The sequence below is a fragment of the Schistocerca serialis genome, chromosome 1 (genome assembly GCF_023864345.2).
Source record: "Schistocerca serialis cubense isolate TAMUIC-IGC-003099 chromosome 1, iqSchSeri2.2, whole genome shotgun sequence".
Lineage (NCBI taxonomy): Eukaryota > Metazoa > Arthropoda > Insecta > Orthoptera > Acrididae > Schistocerca > Schistocerca serialis.
In genome coordinates, this window is record NC_064638.1 from 144,070,559 (window position 1) to 144,082,783 (window position 12,225).

The window sequence follows — 12,225 nt, forward strand, 5'->3', positions numbered from 1 at the left end:
CTACACGCTTCCAGTCAGCTATTATGCATTTTCTATGTCTGGCCTATTGAAGACGAGCAGCTTTGCAGCTTTATGTGCTGCTTTGAGCAATAGTGTTTTGTTACGTAGCCGACGTCAAATGTCGATTGCATTGTATCGTATTTTACGGACTATAAGACGCACTTTTTTCTTTGAAAAAATTGACTCCAAAATTCAGGTGCCTCTTATGCCCGAAAATAATGTCCAATGTTTCATTTAAAATACCTGTCAGTCTTAAAAACGGCCATATATTCGATGTCATGGGAAATGTATCAGTATCAACACTGGATTCAACTAGCAGCATTCGCCCGCATCTCGTGGTCGTGCGGTAGCGTTCTCGCTTCCCACGCCCGGGTTCCCGGGTTCGATTCCCGGCGGGGTCAGGGATTTTCTCTGCCTCGTGATGGCTGGGTGTTGTGTGCTGTCCTTAGGTTAGTTAGGTTTAATTAGTTCTAAGTTCTAGGCGACTGATGACCTCAGCAGTTGAGTCGCATAGTGCTCAGAGCCATTTGAACCATTTTTGAACTAGCAGCATTAATGGTTCAAAATTGTTCAAATGGCTCTTAAGCACTATGGGACTTAACATCTGAGGTCATCAGTCCCCCAGACTTAGAACTACTTATACCTAACTAACCTAAGGACATCACACATATGTATGCACGAGGCAGGATTCGAACCTGCGACCGTAGCAGCAGCGCGGTTCCAGACTGAAGCGCTTAGAACCGCTCGGCCACAGCTGCCGGCTAGCAGCATTAGGGCACCGATGCAATGAACATGAGTTACGGGGATTCAGACGCTTGATAATACTATCTCCCTCCCGCTCCGCCAACACATATCCAGAACACTGTCTAGCTTATAATACATTATTGCAGTCTACGGTGCCAGTGAACTTGAATTGAAAGTGATTTATACTATCGGTAACAGTACATTTTTATTAGCATCCAGTTTCGAAATGGAAAAAAGTAAAAGGTACTTATACGATGCGGATTATCAACTGAAAGTGATAGCATATGCAGAAGAACATGAAAACAGAGCAGCTGAGCGGCATTTCGGCCTTCCACCACCAGAAAAAAGTCATTCGCGATTGCCGGACAAGTAAAGGAGAACTGAAAAAAATGAGGAATACTAAATGTGCAAATAGAGTATTGAATGGAAAATGGCCAAAACTAGTAGATGACGTGAAACTTCCTGGCGGATTAAAACTGTGTGAGGGACCGAGATCCGAACTCGGGACCTTTGCCTTTCGCGGGCAAGTGCTCTACCAACTGAGCTACCCAAGCACGACTCAGGCCCCGTCCTCACAGCTTTACTTCTGCCAGTACCTTGTCTCCTACTTTCCAAACTTTACAGAAGCTCTCCTGTTCTCATTCTGGAAACATCCCCCAGGCTGTGGCTAAGCCATGTCCCCGCAACATCCTTTCTTTCAGAAGTGCTAGTTCAGCAAGGTTCGCAGGAGAGCTTCTGTAAAGTTTGGAAGGTAGGAGACGAGGTACTTTCAGAAGTAAGGCTGTGAGGACAGGGCGTGAGTCGTGCTTGGGTAGCTCAGTTGGCAGAGCACTTGCCCGCGAAAGGTAAAGGTCCCGAATTCGAGTCTCGGTCCGGCACACAGTTTTAATCTGCTAGGAAGTTTCATATCAGCGCATACTCCGCTGCAGAGTGAAAATCTCACTGCCGGCCGGTGTGGCCTTCCGGTTCTAGGCGCTTCAGTCTGGAACCGCGTGACCGCTACGGTCGCAGGTTCGAATCCTGCCTCGGGCATGGATGTGTGTGATGTCCTTAGGTTAGTTAGGTTTAGGTAGTTCCAAGTTCTAGGGGACTGATGACCACAGATGTTAAGTCCCATAGTGCTCGGAGCCATTTGAACCATTTGAAAATCTCATTCTAGTAGATGACGTGTTTAAATGGATTCAAGGACACCGTCAGAATGGCACTGGAATCAATACAAAAATTATTCAAATACACGCTCGAAAGCTAGCGCTACAGTGGAACTTAACAGACTTTAAGGGTAAAATGGCTTAGTGCTACAGATTCATGAAGCATTATAGACTTTGTTTGCGTACCAAAACAAAAATATCTCAGAAAATGCCCCAAGAGTATGAAGAGGAAATATTATCTTTCCATCGATTTTTTATTCAGCATCGAAAGAAAACCAGTGTGGAACTAAACCAAGTATTGAATATGGACGAAAGTCCTCTGACATTTGTGCCGTGTAACAGAACTGTAGCCATGAAAGGCGCTAAAACTGTAATTTAAAAAACGAGCGGGCATGAAAAAATTGGCTACACTGTTGTCCTCTCGTCCTGACGGTACTAAACGTAATCCACTGATCGTTTTCAAGCACAAAACAATGCCAAAACCTTATGAAATACCGCCAGGTGTTGTTCACGTACATCACAAGGGGTGGGTGGTCGAAGCTGGTGTGGCATGATGGACTAACAGATTGTGGGGAAGAACGAAAGGTGATTTATTGCAGAAGAGTTCTCTTCTCGTGCTGGATCAGTTTAGCAACCATTTTAAAAATTCTGTGAAAGAAAAACTGAGACAGAGAAATACAGAGCTTGCTGGTATTCCGAGAGAACTTAATTCACCATTGCAACCTCTTGATGCCTCGATAAATAAACCGTTTAAAGTGTGTATGAGAGAGGAAAGGAACAAATGGATGATGGATGAAACCCAACATGAACTCACACCGAAGGGAGCTTTAAATCGATCTACAATCAAACAAGTACATCAAATACTGACAGCAGCAATTAATGTCGAGTTTCAAACCGATTGTGTTCGGCAAGGTGTAAGACTAGTCATTGGTCTCTGTCGGTTAGGATCTTTTTCAAGTCCACTGTTCTTACTCCCTGTTACATGCTTGTGAGTGGTACACTATGCTTTGTGGGCACGTTGGACAGTCTGCGATGATACAGCAACAAATCGAGAAACTCCATTCATGATGTCGCTAGGTGGTCGTCGAATAACGATAGATCCCATCTGGCATTCTGTCGCAACTCCACGTAGACCCATGTTACTGAACAGAAATTGGTAATATTTTGTCCCGGTGGGTTTATTTCCGCAATCAACTAAGACTCGGACCGACGAACTGCGACCCGCGATATCGTTATGTGGGACTCGTAAAACCATGTTTCTTTTTTATATGACGCATTGAAAGAAACAATCAGAAATCTTCTGTGCTTACTAGCTGCAGCGCTTGGTGTTACCCGGGTCACATAAAGTAATTGGCCCTGTGCCATCTTCATATACGTAGCGAATGCAAGCCGCATAGAAAACTACGCTCGCTTTAAGAAAGGCATATTTGAATCACAGGGTGTCAATGGAATGCGACGAATGTATACGGCCTCACCTGTGTGAAAATTTGATTTGTTGCACCAACTGTTGTTACATTTTGCGATAAGTATCTCATTGTGTTTTGGGAGATTTCGTCTTTCATTGTTTCAGCGGTTTTGACTGTTTCAACCACGGTTGTCTTTGAGCACGACACGAACTGTTCGAACAGTTTACGCCAAAGTTCGGGAAATCTTGGGTTCTGTTCGATCTTTGGATCGGCCTGAGATCTAGTGACTTCTGTTGGTACTATGTCAATGACCTGCCTTAGCGTTTGCATGCCACTGTGGACTTTAATAAGAAAACCAACTGTGAAACATGGACTAACATGTCTTCTAGGACATATGACATGTGTAAAAATGGCAACTAATCAATAAATAAGAGTTTGCAACTATGTTTATGTCAATATCTCGAACTTTCGCTTGTCCCGCGATCTCAAAAATGGCTCTGAGCACTATGGGACTTAACTGCTGTGGTCATCAGTCGCCTAGAACTTAGAACTAATTAAACCTAACTAACCTAAGGACATCACACACATCCATGCCCGAGGCAGGTCGCTCGGCTCCAGACTGTAGCGCCCAGAACCGCTTGCCACGCCGGCCGGCGTCCCGCGATCTAGTGAAGTCCGTTGGTACTATTGCCGCTGCAATTTATTCTCGCAGTAGGTATTACAGTCAGTTTACCACGGTATCTTTCTTGGTGGAATCATTTGTATTTCTGTGTTCTTGATGGCTGCGAGACATGGACCATGGAAGATAGTAACAAGAGCCAAATTGATGCTTTCGAGACATGGTGTAGGCGCAACATGTTACGCGTACCACGAACAGAAAAAAGAACCAAAGCTTCCATTATAGAAGAGCTTCGCATCACAAGAAGTTCATTTTCGCGTGTCAGCCAAAAATACTTCCAGTTCCTTGAGGACATTTTGAAAAGAGAAGGGAATAATTTAGAAAAGACCAAGGCAAAGTCGAAGGCAAGGAAGAGCAACAAGTAGATGGTTGGATCAACCGGTAGACATTACCGGCATACATAAAGATCGCTGTGGATAGAGGCGTCTAGTCGAAGATTCTATTACACAAGAAATAATTTTTAAAAAAATTGTAAATTTGTGGTGTTTCTATGAGACCAAACTGCTGAGGTCATCGGTCCCTGCGCTCACACTCTACTTAATCTAACTAACTCACACTAAGGACAACACACACACCCATGCCCGAGGGAGGATTCAAACATGCGACGGGGGAGTCACGCGAACAATGAAGAAATGATGTCACGACACTCAGAAGTGAGTAAACGACTAATTATGATAAAACGCACAACCAAAAACGTCACACTACCCATTCACATTAATACTATGTTGTGTCATGCGATATGGTCCCATTTCCCTGTACTGTCTACTTCGAAAGAAAGTTACCTATCAAAACTGTGCAGGGCATGCGCCATCTTTCTTCGTATTTTTCAACGACGAGATAATGAGTCACAGTTGCAGGAGATGCAACTTGGAGCAGTAGTTACATTAACTTCAGCTCTAGTGATACACAAAACAGATGGCAAGCTCATTTACCCTGTACGAGATGACTGTATAAGCAAAGTTCATAATGCGCTTAGATATTGGTTAAACAATGTGTATACCTAATATTTAATCCATGCTCATCAGAAATATTTCACAAAAAACCTGTTTGGTGAAACAGATTACGATGTCAGAGATACATATGTAAATCTGAGGGTCTAAGTCAGGATAAAACTTGAAACTTCCTGGCAGATTAAAACTGTGTGCCGGACCGAGACTCGAACTCGGGACCTTTGCCTTTCGCGGGCAAGTGCTCTACCAATTTTTTTTTTTTAATCTCATTTTGTTCGCTTTTGTTCGTTGCATCTGCTCGGAGCGGACGTAGTAAGACACCCGTTTAAGTTCGTTGTTGATCGATTAACTCAGTTTTTTTGTTACAGAGGGCAGCTAACCCTCTGACCGAACACGCTGAGCTACCGTGCCGGCACCAACTGAGCTACCCAAGCACGACTCACGCCCCGTCCTCACAGCTTAATTTCTGCCAGTACCTCGTCTCCTACCTTCCAAACTTTACAGAAGCTCTCCTGCGAACCTTCCATAACTAGCACTCCTGAAAGAAAGAATATTGCGGAGACATGGCTTAGCCACAGCCTGGGGGATATTTCCAGAATGAGATTTTCACTCTTCAGCGGAGAGCTCGCTGATATGAAACTTCCTGGCAGATTAAAATTGTGTGCAGAGTGAAAATCTCATTCAGGATAAAACTTTTTGAACATTTCTTTTCAACATTTAGTTGAAAATTTTCAAGATAGGGTAGGTTTTCAAACTTTATTTTTGTGAGGTGATAATTAAAAACTTTTTACTACACTTGTATAATAACAGCGAAATACCGGAAAGATTCCTTAACAGCGTCAACCCTTCTTTGAACAAGGCCCCATCTTTGTCCACTGTCTACTATTGCTCCATCTACGACAATTCTGATATTTACATAATGCCAGACCATAACGTTCCTTTCCTCCTTTCTTTCTTACAACTTAGCCTGCAACTCTCTTCTACTACTTTACCATCCTAAAGACTGCATTTACTCCGATAAAGCTCGTTGATTGGATATCGCACGTAATACTAACAGCGTTTCTCTCACGTTATGTGAAACCACCGCGTGGCGCGTAATTGTCGCCTGCTCCCACACTAGACTTGATGACACGAGAGGTCTCTCTGTAAACAAACTCGATCTTGGACCTGAAAACAGAGAGGCAGCTCGCAGAGGCCTTCAACGACGCCACGATGTCAGCACTTAACTCTTCACCCCAGTCTTCGAACAATTTTGACAAGAACTATTAGGCAGGAGAGAACAATGGAGGGTGGTAATTATGGAGAGAACCATGTTTTATGCGAGATCCGTGACCGTTCAAGCCCCTCCGTTCACCGCTCATGTCAGATCATTTACCTGTCGTGCAATTGCTCAGCTCTCGAGCAAAGCACCACCACGTTATGCCAGAGTTCCCCGTGAAAGCACAGGGTCGAGCGAGCCTTCTAGGTAGCTGACATCTGTAGGAGAAAGTAAGGTGATTTTTCTATGACGAGGTTCCAACGCTACAGCTTCAGTGGTTGTACATCAATGCGATCAATGTGCACGATTTAAAGAGATCTTTTATTGAAATACAGGATGTTGAATAATAACTCAGTAAAAAGTTCAGAGCAGCGTGGGGGACGTGGAATTGAACAACATTTTCCAGATAAGCACAAATCGCAAATACGCGTCGTGGAGCTACGGTCTAATACAACAGCCAATCAGCGACGAGCAAGCAGAAATGTGTTGGGTAAGCAAATATGGTTTGAGGTCACAACAATCATTGGCAACACGTCAGGAGTTTTTGAAAGACTGCGCCAGTAATTTCTTCGACGATGCAAATTTTATATCGACGGTGGGGACAGGATTTTCGACTATGCGCTGTAAAAAAATGTGATGCAAGAAAGGGTATTAAAAATTTAGTTACTGTTTCTTGCCACTGACATAGTTCAGCTTAGTGATCACTGTAACATCATTCAGGGTCTCTTACATTGAGAATTTTTTTTTTAATGTATCCTTTAGATTTCTGTATTAATAACATCGCGACATACAATACCACACGTCAAATATCCTATTCCAGTGCTGTTTCTACGGTACGGCTAACCTTAAATTAATGACATTACTGCAGCATTAGAGCAGTTGATTTGTTGGTCACGTCTTACCCATTCCAGTCTAAAGGTACCAGCTGTGGTTAGGAATTTAAAATTTGCGTATCTTTGATTGTCCAACTGAATCCATTATCCTCAGCCACTGAGCTCTTTACGGGAACAGGTCTCAGTTGGGGCGAGTCAGTTTGAATACACTACACTTCCTCGTCTCATATGTTAGCAGTCGTTTTGTGGCCGCAGCAATTCCGACCAAAGGTTAAGGCTGTGACCTTGTTATCACGTGGTATTCTTCCACCACGCATATTGCATTCATAGTACAAAAATATCTTAGAATGAGTAACATTTCCAAAATAAGATTTTTGATTGGACTGAGGTCTTTCTTGCTGGCAGAATTCAACATGGCGTTCATAAAAGAACGCAACCGACAGATGTCAGCCTAGTTTTAGGAGGCTGTAGGCACACGATGTTGTCGTATATAGGAAAGTTGTAATTCCAGAAGCCTGTAGCGATATGTGGACTACCAGAGCAACTTGCAGTTGACCCTAGACGTAAATAAACGTAACGGACTGCGCATAAAGAGGTGAAAAGATCAGAAAGGCCCCAGGGTCGAGACAATCATAATTTGCCACGAAGTTTCAAGCGAAGAGATCCATTATTGTTCTAGAATGCTATTGTTGAAAGATAATTGGAAGCAATAACTATCGTATAATGCTTGGGTGTAGCCGTCCGCAATACTTGTATCGGCATGATCGTAAAAACCCTGGTTGTAACAATCCGGAGTGACCTATATTGGAACGACGACATAAACATAATTGACGGAAATGTAGTTACCAGGCTGAGATTCAATGGAACAATTATGTGGCTGCTTCCGTACGTGACAAATAATCTGACTAATAATCGTATCCTGAGCTGTAAAGTTCATAGTCTATTTCGAGCGAGCCACCGCTGTAAGAGGCCAGAAATGAAAATTCCATGGAAATATTCATTTAACAGCATAAAAATCACAGCTTTGGCTCTAGAATACGCATCAGATTACGGTTAAAATTTTTCCACCACTCTGAGACCCCCTAAGACCCAAAGAATACTAAATGATGAATTAAGGTAGTCCATGAGGTTTTGGGAATGCAGCCGGATGACGTCGACATCTTCCCACAAAATTTCGACTGAAAAGATGAGTACACCATCGCTGCAATACCGAAACTTCGTGGAATACAGTCAACAAAAACACTCTAAAGAAGGTCAGTTGCAACGGTGTCCGAAACATCGGTAGTTTAACATACTGACAATGTGGTCACCAACCCAGGAAAGTTTTACTGACTGTTCGTGGAATACCCTTTACCTGGTGACACTTCAAGGATAACGCTGGAAGACGGAATAACGGTCTCATTTCCAGGCAGAACTTAATGAAAAAAGCTGTTCATTGTGCTTAATTACAGGAAATAATTCATACATATAAGCTACTGGATCGTTTACAACCAAACTTCGTACACATACTAAACTGGAAAGAATCGGTGTGGTGGTAAGAACAACGTACCTGTCAAAAGGGTTGGGATGAAGAAGAAGCGTAACCCACAACACGTAAATATGCAGACTTTATTTATCCAGTATTTGCAAATGAAAGGACTTAGTGACTTGCAACAAGCCTTACACATCATCTCAAACCTTTATGAAACATTTTCTCGCTGACAGCCCCCACTAAGTGACAAAAGAAAGAAAAATTGTGGCTTACTACATTTTTGCTATTCATTCTACAACACTGCCGTATAAGGCATGACGTTTTAACTTATTACTTCTTTACTATTTACTGTATTCGCGACACATTATGTACACAGTGTTTCCATATACTACTCAACGTACCAGCAAAATTATGTCATTCAACAATTAGTTCAGGAGATGCATATAAATACGTGTGAAATGTGTATAAAATATAACTTAAATACGCGTATACAGGCAAAGCCACATGTAAGAGGGTCCGCTTGAACCCCTGGGTCGATCTCAACCAAATATGATACACATCCTACTTATCATCTGGAAAGAAATACTGTGGTATTAAGAACCAGCAACCTGCTATTGGGTGTGAGTGATAACATTAAGACAGAATGGGGGAGGGCAAGATAATCAGAGAAGGAAAAGGAGGAAATGGACACATACAGTAGGGAAGAGAAGATGGACAAGAAAGGGCTATGAGGAAATGAAGAGGACATGGACAGACAAAGAGAAAGGGAAAACAGAGACAGGGGAAGCAAGAGAGGGGCAGAGATAGAGGGAGGAGGAGATTGGGAGAGAGAGAGAAAGGGAAGAGGCGATAGACAGAGAGAGAGAAGGGCACGAAAAGTATGGAACAGAGAGTAGGAGGAGAAAATGGACAGAAAGATGCATGAGGATGAGATGGGCAGAGAAAGGAAACAAGAGGAGATGGTCAAAGAAGTGGGAGGGGGAAATGGGCAGAGAAAGGAAAGAGGAGGAGACGGATAGAGAGCGGGGGAAGGACACGATAGGAGGGACAGGGGGGAGAATGAGATGGGCGGAAAGAGGGGAAGACGACATGGATAGAGAGAGAGGAGAAGGTGAGGAAGATTTGGGTACATAGAGTGGGAGGAGAAAATAGACACAGAGAGAGAGGAGAGAAGAGGAGATGGACACAGAAAGGAAAGAGAAGGAGGTCGTCACAGAGAGGAGGACAGAGGAGATGAAGAGAGGTGGATGAGAATGGACAGAGAGAGGTGAAGGACAGGTGAGTAGAAGGAGATGGGTAAAGAAAGGGAGAGGTGCAGATGGACAGAATAGGAAGGAGTAGATGGACACAGATGGGAGGGAAAAGAGGGGATGGATGGAGAGAGGGAAGTGTAGCAGACAGAGAGAGGGGTAGGAGGAGATGGACTTATATAACATTGGAATAGACATATACTGGGCAATGTTGGGTGCTCAGCTAGTACTAGAATATTTTCAAACTAGTACGCTTTGAAAAATGAAACGTCTGGTTACTGGGTTAACAACAAATGACATGTTCTTTAAAAAAGATGGCAGGCCCTGTACCTAATCGTAATAACTTACCATCAGTTTTTAAATCAATTTTAATAAGTGTTTCACTAGCCCTACGATACCACAAATATAAGCACAGCAGTCTAGAATGGAAAAACAAACACTGACTACATATTGTTTAATTTCTTGTTGCTCCTTGCAGACAACTGCAAAATGTTGTTGCGCCACTTCTTATTTGATGGTTCCACGCCTCCACCACAAACACACACAAACAAACACACACAAACACACACACACACACACACACACACACACACACACACACACACACACGAAGTTGGGTGACGGTTCGAAAGTTGTTGGAATGAAAAAAGTTTTTTTCAAAAATGTTAATAGCAGGGTATCTTCCCACGTGTCGTCCTTCTCCCACCACTCAGCAACACTTTAACGTTAATTTTTTTTCCTAAGTTATATTTGGAATTAATATTTTAGCAGGGAATAAAAGAATTTTAATATTTTGGTTTACGTCTGCAATCACATCAGAATTTTGTAGCGTAATTACCGTACCTACTTACGCGATAATGGCGTTTAGTCTTTCACGTGCTTCTGTCATCACATTATACATATTTTGGTTTTGCAAAGTTATCTGTTTTAGGCTTTATATGTACGACCCGGCGGAAGACTTGTTCAAACTTTTAGAGCAATCTAAGCTGGGTCAGCGTGGTCAAGTGGTAATAAATGGCCTTGCTTAAAGGAGGGCTTCGATTTAAATCCCCTTCCACCCACCCGGGTTCACAATTCCCTCTCTTTCCCTAAATCGCTAAACGTAGATGGTGGGATAGTTCCTTTGAGACGGAGAACGATTACGTTTTCCGTCTCCATCCTGCCCACAGACGAGGGCAGTTTCCTGTCTGTAATATTCTAGTTGTCGATGGGATGTTAAAACCTGATATTGCTCCCTTGTCCTTAGCAGAACACCTGACCAAACCACGACGCACTACTTCTGCATATGGAGTATTCTGCTGGCAGCATCGTCTTCGAGAAATTCTGCGACTTACATCGTAGGGTGCACTGTTCAACTGTTTCCCTCAAATCAGTGCTCTTTAAACATTAAAATGCATTTGCTTTTATGTTACTTGTCTCTCTCTGAAAGGCAGTGAGATAAAGAGAGATGAATATCCCAAGAACTTCCATAGTGGTCTCTTATAACTGTGTATTTTTTATTGTACTAAGGGTCAGTTGAGGAACCATCCTCCAATAACGCCACATTCGGCGTCATAATTTGAAAGAAATGAGTACGCATCAAATGGTACGAAGACTTTACTCTCTTGTCCAAGGAATGTTAGTTTGATGACCTGTAATAAGTAGCAAATGCAATAAAAGCGTTCTCCGGTCTTTATGGGTCGCTCCTGTCAACTCGCGAGTAGTTTTCCGTGTCGTTATTGGCACCATTACATTACTCTTTATTTGCCGCATTTTCCATCTTGTAAGCAGTTCATCTTGTCATAACTGGGGACGTCTCAAGTCGCGAATGCATTATATCGTCACCGGGAGAAGCCGCAGTGTATTAGCGGTAAACACGCCATGTGGGTGGCAAGACAGCAAGTGCACAATGTCCCGTCTACGAGTTCATTAGAGCACGTGTACTGCTTGGGCAAGGATGGGGGAAAAAAAGACTCCTTTCAGAAAAACGTACCGACCTCCAGCGTAACTGGTTTAGGTGAAAACTTCAATGACGATAGTCAGACGGGGATTTCGTTTTTTCATTTCTTTGCTGTGTATGCTTTGGGGGCGTGCTTCCTGGAAGCTGTAGCAGGTTGTACAGGCCACATTACGAAGTTGTTGGGCCCATTAACCAGCAAATGGAGACCACAAATTTCGATAATCGCTCTTGACCTACCAGCGCTAAGGGTATCCTACAGCTGGATTTCGCGGCTACTGACTTCATTGTACAGTCTCCAATCACATTAATATGACCACCTGTCAAAAGCCTGAATAACTACCTTCTGCAGCGTGGACTGCTGCAAGACATGGAGGAAGAGAGACAATTTCTTGAAGACATCGACAGGGATGTGGAGCCATGCCGTCTCCAGTGCAGTGGCGAGCCGCGCTATGTTTCTCGGATGAGGATCCATAGCGCGAACCGCCCCATCGAGTTGGTCCCACAGATTCTCGATTTGGTTTTAATGAGGTGAGTTTGGTGGCCATGG